A 7,565-nucleotide genomic window follows, 5' to 3' on the forward strand; every position below is an offset into this window, starting at 1 on the left:
TGGTTAAGATGTCATCAGGCTCCAAGCAGGACCACGTGTGGAAATAACTATATAGAATTTCTAAAACAGGATGTTGGGCCGGCCTGGTGGCGCACTGCTACAGTGTGCCACTTGGGAGTGCGGTGGCGCTCCCACCGAGGGTTTGGATCCCACATACAGACCAGTTCCCGCTCACTGGCTGAGCAAGGTGTGGGTGCAACACCGAGGGTTGTGATCCCGTTGCCGGTCCCGGTCCGGTATGGGCGCAACACTGAGGGTTGCAATCCGTTGCCGGACACGAAAAAAGACAAAAATAAATAAATAAATAAATAAATAAAATAAAACAGGATGTTCCCACCCCACCTACACTTGCAGTTTCCAATGCCCAGTTCTAATGCTTCACATGCTAAACTCACTGATTCTTATTTTCTATATTTAATGTTGAACAACTCACAGTCATATACACAGCCTGGCTTTACCATGTGTGCCTCTGCTTACATTTCTCACTTTTCCCTCCACCCACTCAACTCCTTAGTAGCTTATAAAGAGATAAGAAAAACTATTGATTATTACTAGAATCATCTCAGGTGACCACTGGTACATTCACGGCTCTTACTACAACTTCCTGTATCTGGACGATGCAGCAAACGAGGTTCCTAAAAGAACTTCCCATCTTAATAGACAAGTATCAATGTCTCCGTGGCTGCACCTCACCTGGAGGAGGTTGGTGCTCCTGCTGTCAGGTGTTCTCACCTCTGCACAACTGCCCAGTGCTTCTCTTTATAGCAGGGATCGGACTGTCCCAGAAACATAGGTAGGTCCTGGGTGAGGAGGAGCAGGGTTCGTGGTTTACACATGTGTGATTCATTGTTTCAACCACAGACCTAGTGTTTAAAGGAGGCTCCTTGGCCATGGGGACCAGATTCCCTCAGAGCCTCATTAGAGACAAAAAGAGAATAATTGTCTCACCCAATTTTGGTCCCTTTGGACCAAGCAATGATGACAGAGTATTATGTAAAGTTTAGGTGTATCTCTTGGGTCAAAACTTAAAAATATTAGAAATGAAGCCACCTGGATGAAGACAAATTCCAGACAAAATTCCCTGGAAGACAAGACTCATCACTTTGTTGATCTGGGCTGTGACCATTGATGTGGAATTTCAATCATTAGATCCTTTTTCTTTCCGCTGTCTTTGCTCATACGTGGGGCTATTCTTGTATTTTTTGTAACCCCTGCTTTCTATGTGTGATTATTATCAGACAAGATGAGTGATGCTGCATCTTCTGCATTTACAGATGGGAATGTTCATAGCACATTACCGAGATGGGCTCAAGCTATGGACTTCTTTGGGGAAAAGGGTGATCTGAGTCAAAGGGGCATTGTCTCCAGGAGAGCCCAGCATGCTGTGATTTACAAGCACCAGGACCTTAGCATAGATTCCTTTGGAGAAGTCTCTTGAACTCACATGGTTTACACTTTTCTTGGAACAGAACTCCCTAATCCACATAGTCACAGTGTGGCAGGCCCCAGGATTCATGTTTATAAAACATTCCTTCCCCTTTACCATGGATGCTTGGACCAGACAATTTGGTACTGGGTGTGAGGAATGGCCAGTCCATGTCACCACGTGGGTTGGCTGGAATGGATCAGTCCATCATCTGCTGCCTGCCTGATTCGCATCCATGGGCTGAGAGAGGAGCTAAAGAAGCAAAAGCACAGAGAGGAGAAGATACAAGATAGAGAAAACCCTTATGGTCTTCCAGTTCTGCAGATGAGTTGTTTCCTGGTGATGGGCTTTATTATGGCACGTTTCACTCGGGGTTTCTAGGTGCAAAATAACAGAAACCAACTGTGGCTAATTTTAGCAGAAAGGGATTTCATTCAAAGAACACTGAGTCCCTCCGTGAATGGGTGAATAAGCAAGTTGTACATACATACAGTGGGATTTTATTGAGCCATAAAAAGGATTAAAGTCCTGATTCACGATACAATGTGACTAAACCTCAAAACCATTATGTTAAGTAAGAGAAGCCAGACACAAATGATTATACATTGTATGATTCCTTTTAGACAAAATATGCATAACAGGTGAATCTATAGAGGTGGGCAGAGTATTGGTCATTGCTAGAGACGGAGGGAAGGATTAAATGGGGAGTGACTGCTACTTTTGTCGTCATGCGAATGTGTTGGAACTAGATAGAGGTGGTGACTGCACAATGTTGTGAATGTACTAAAGTGCCACAGAATTGTTCGCTTTAAGGTGGTTCATTCTATGTTATGTAAATTTCACTTCAATAAAATTTAAAACTAAGAAATAGGGCTCGCCGGATAGCTCAGTTGCTTGGAGCATGAAGCTACTAACACAGAAATCCAGGCTTTGATCCTTGCATTAGCTGCTGCCGAAATATATATACATAAGGAGCATCTCTCCAAATCACTATAAAGCTAGACAGCCAGGTGTGATGGGTAATTTTATATGACAACTTGACAGGGTACAACTCATTTGGTCAAACATTACTCTATGTGTTTCTGCGAAGGTACTTTTTAGATAAGATGAACATTTACATCAACGGACACTGGATAAAGCAGATTACCCTCCACAGCATGTGTGGGTCTTTTCTAATCAGTTGAAGGTCTTAAAAGAAAAAGACACTCCTCATGCAAGAGAGATTCTGCCAGCAAACTGGCTTTAGCCTCAAACCACAATATCAACTCTCCAGCCTGCTGGTCTACCCTGAAGGTTTTGGACTTACCAAGCCTCCAAAATCACATGTACCAATTCCTTAAAATTTAAAATTACATGTGTGCTCTCTCTCTCTCTGTTTACATATATATATAAAGTTCATATATATTGCATTGTTTCTATTTCTCTGGAGAACTAATGAACCAGGCTTTGAAGATCACTCATTTGGTAACAGTGCCAGAAATCATGCTTCAGAACCAGTAGCAAGGACACTAATTCTGCTGCCTCTTGCAGTTCTGATGTAGCTGTCACGGACACTGGTTGCTACCACCTGCGCTTCTCTCACCTACTCCAGAGACCATTTGACTGCAATTCTTCGCAATGCTTAAGAAAGTTCGTCCTGGGCTCCCCTTCTCTGTGTGATAGTCTGGGCAGGTGCAACTGATGGGCAGAGCCTGTCACATGCCCTCATTCTAGGTGACAGTCAGGCTCACAGGCAGGCATCTGGTGTACTGAATTCTATAGTGGAAGTTGGTCTCTTCCCAACAGAAGCCAAAAAGTAGGAAGTTCCACCAATCTTAGAAGTGGGCTCAGATGCTGGGAAGCCAAAAGGTTGAACAAATGTCCACTAGAGTCATTGTCTGGCTGGCAACATGATCATGCACACCTTCCCCCGAAATTTACCCTCCTGGAAAAGTTAGGCTGTGTCCTGACATAGCGCAAGTATCCCTCACACAGCTGAAAGCCCCACGCACCCATTCTCCACAGAGGGACACTTCAAAATCTCCTGTCACTCCTGCAGGTCCCAGTCAAGAGTCTCCCCTGCTCTCATCCTGATCCTGGATTTACATTCTATATACTCTCTGACCAGAACCTTAAAGTCATCTGCCACCAACACGTCCTATGTTAGACAGAGCAGAGGAAGGAAGAAAAGAAGATGAAAATTGGTGAATAGATAAATATACACATGGCATAGTGAGGACAAAAATGTGGTAAGATCAACAAAAAACAAGGAGAAAAACAAATAAAATAATGTCCAGTTGTAATGAGAGACTTAACTACTCCGCTACGGTCTTAAGGAGTGAACTTCTGCCTGTCCCCTTCCATTCAGTAATGTGGTGCTGCCTCTCTGTCCCCATCCAGTGCCTGGTGCCGAGTGTGTGACACGAACAGCGTCCTCTCTGCAGGGTCTTCCCTTGGAGCTTCCTCTAAAGTAGAGATGATCATGAAGGGGCTTTCTTGGGGACAGTTGTGGGAGCGACACCTGTGGGAGAAAGGGGAAGAGAAGGAAGCAGGAGTGGACAGATGAAGGAGGTGGCGTCAGTGTCTCCGCTCACCCACAGGGAGCTCTGGAATGAAGAAGGAACTTCAGACATGCTCAGCTGGGGCAGGGGAGCAGGCAGTTAAATCCCTGCATTGATGGGTCATTGGGCGGGGGATCCTGGGAAGAGGCTGTGACCTTGGATTGACTGAGGCAGTACTCAGACACGCAGGAAAGCTAAGAGCCTTGTGACAGCCACAGTCCCAGCAGCTGGGGAGTGAGTCTTTCATTCCTGAGAAGGGATTATAGTGGCACATCAGAGTCCACTATGTTACCATTTTCCAGGGAACGTGGGCAGCATCAATCGCGGGGTAATCTGCCCTGCTGGGGATAGATGCAGAAGGGGAATAAAGGACTTGAGCTGAGTCTGAAACACGAATAGGTGATTTCCACAAAAGGGAGAAGAGAGTGGGGAGGATCGTGTCTGAGGCTATTCTAGGCAGAGGGGAGAGGCTGAGCCCATAAAATGGTCTGGCCTCTTTGGGAAGAAGCAGCCAGGCAGGTCTGGAATTAGGGTGGAAAGTGTAGAACAGGGAAAGCAAAGGGCACCAGATCACAGCAGCCTTGTGGACAGGGGCTCATGTTCTGATTTGCCCAGAACAGTCCTGGTTTACATCTGTCATCCTGGTGTAATTTTAATAACTCCCTTTTTTTCTCAAATGTATACTTTTTGGAATGGTAAATTATATGGGCTCTCAACTCTTAGTCATATTGAGAAGTTTGGATTTTTTTGTTGGACCAATAGAAGTTACCTCAAGAATTATAGTGAGAGGAGTGAGATGAACTGATATTCATTTTATACAAAGATCATTGCGTCTGTGGTGTGGAGGGTGAAATTGCAAAAGGAAACTCTATGATCAGGGAGGCTTATCAGGAGCGTTGCGAGAATTCAGCCAAAAAAGATAAAAACTCTGAGCGAAGGCAAACACAGTCAGGATGGTGAGAGGGAAGGTTTGGGAGTGGCGCTGAGGAGGTGGCGTGTAGAGCACTTAGTGGTGCAGGAATGGGAGGATCTACAGCGATGCTCACATTCTCTCCCTGAGGGACTGCATGGTGCCATTTATTGAGAGAAGGATGAAAGTAGGAGAAAAGTTGTGTGTGTGTGTGTATGTGTCTTTGTGTGTGTGTGTGTGTGTGCGTGAGGCTCAGAGGCAGGGATGGCTCAGAGATGATTGGTCCCATTCAGACAAGTTGTATTTGAAGCCCTGTAGGACATACAGGGTGCTGTGGATTGATTGAATTGTGTCCCCAAAGTTTATATATCAGAACCATAATTCCCACTGTAACTGTTAAGGGTGGGAAATCCTATTCTGATAATTGAAAGGTGGGGCCTTGAAGAAGTGATTAGATTATAGGACCGTGCCCTAGTGAGTGGACTAACAATGGTGGTCAGGGGTGTGGTTCTGAGGACTTTAAAAGAAGAGCACATGAGAGGTTAGTGAGCCCTCTCTGCTCTTTCATTTTCTGCCATGTGAGACCCCTGCATTGCTCTAAAGCCACCACCAAAGACCCCCTCCAGATTACTTCACTGGACCTTGGACTTCCCTGCTCCTGAAACTGTAAGCAATAAATTTCATTTTCTAGTAAATTACCCAGTTCTGAGTATTTTGTTATAACCAGCAGGTGAATTAATACATGGGGGTAGGGTCCAGAAGTCAGATGCTTTGGACCTGGGGCTCAGGAAAGGCTCTGGCTGCACATCGATTCAGAAGTCACCAGCACATTGGTTTATTAGGAGCTAAGAGAGTGGATGGCATTGTCTACAAAGAAAGCAGAGAGTGAGAAGGAAAAGATCCCAGAATAAAGCCCATAAGGACGAGAACATATAATGGAGTGAAGATAACAGGCCAGCAAATATGATCTATAAACACGGGAGCCAGGACACAGTTAGAGAGCATGAAGAAAGCGGGGTCTCAGAAGCCAGGACCTGGGTTTCACAAAAACTGTATCAATAATGTATCACCATAGTAACAGTACCTAGTGTATCACCATAGTAACAGTACCTAGTATATCACCATAGTAACAGTGTATAAAAGTACATAACAAAACTCCCCGATCACAGGAACTTAGAAAAGCAATAACTTCTCTCTTTTCAGACTGTGGGTCACCTGGGCTTGGCCTCAGGCTGTGGGCTGGGCTCATGTCCACCACAGTTCTTGTGTTCTACTGGGTTCTCAGGCTGGAGGGACAGCAGCCTGGAGAGCACGTCCTCCTGAGGGAGCAGCAGAAGGCAGGAGAGAAACCCAGCTGCACAAGCCCATTGGAAGCCAACTTTGGTAAAACTATATTCATGGTGCATAACTGCAGGAATCTTTGAGCAGCAGGATATAGATTATTTTAATTTTCTTCTTAATGATTTTTGGTATTCCATAGTGTGTGGATACTACCTTTTAGATGATAAAAATGATGTGTTTTAAATGGGGGGAATTTTAAAAACTCCTTCTAAAGTAAGAATATCCAAATTAAAAATTAAGGCAATATTCTTTCATTTTTTTTTCTTTCAATTAAACTTGATTGTTGTCTTTGGTCTAGGAGCAGTGGCAGACACTGGAGACACGAAGAGAGTAGTATATTTAGGTAGGGAGGGTCTCAGTGCATGGAAAGCCCTTGCAGAGAGGGGAGAATAAACAAACAAACAAAAAAAAAAAAAAACAGAGCTGTGAGAAAAGAAGACGGACTCAGGAGGCTTCATGGAGGAGGAGGTAGCATTTGACTTGGTTCTTGAAGGTGTGGGATGAGAGTTGCTAGTCAGAGAAGAAAGCAGGGCCAGACAGTGGGTCTGGGCAGAGGCTACAGCAGATGCTGACCAGTTTCCCTCATACTGAAGATGTCACCCCGGCTGTACCCACCCTCTAAGGTCAGGCCGCCAATCAGGGTGCTCCTGAGTGTTCCCACGCTTCCCTGTGGCTCCCTCTGGATGCACTAGGACACCTGTCACCAGCTCCGCTTGAGTTTCATTGGAAATGCTATTATTCACTGCAGACCTCATATTTCACTCTGTTGTTCTTTCGTCGAAGTCTCAAATCTCATTTTGTGACCAAGCCTTCACGACCCACTCCTGAGAACACATACAGGAGGACAAGGTAGAGCAGTGATTCTCCACCATGACTGCATGTTAGAATCACCCGAGATGGGAGGAGAGGGAGGGGGACTAATGAGGAATTGGTCAACGGACACAAAGAATGATTGTGTATTGTAATGATGAATAATCTAACTATAATGATCTAACCACCACACATTCTACACAATTATTGAAAAATCAGCGTTATACCCCACATGTATGTATAATAATATAAATGTTTTTAAAAAAGAATCACCTGAGATTTTATTTCAAAGTTTCAGTGTTGGGTCTGGACATCACCTAAACAGATTCTGATTTATGTGTTCAGTATAGGGGATCGGATATCAGTGGATTGTAGAAGCTTTCCAGGTGATTCCAATATTCAAGGACACGTGTTGCACGTGTACTCCTAACAAATCACTTAAAAGAAAGAACTCGGGGCCGGCCCGGTGGCGCACTGGATGGTGCGCCGCTTGGGAAGCGCGGCGGCGCTCCCGCCCGAGGGGCCGCGGCTCACCCCC

This window comes from Galeopterus variegatus, unplaced genomic scaffold (genome assembly GCF_000696425.1).
Source record: "Galeopterus variegatus unplaced genomic scaffold, G_variegatus-3.0.2 Scaffold1120, whole genome shotgun sequence".
NCBI classification, from domain to species: Eukaryota; Metazoa; Chordata; class Mammalia; order Dermoptera; family Cynocephalidae; genus Galeopterus; species Galeopterus variegatus.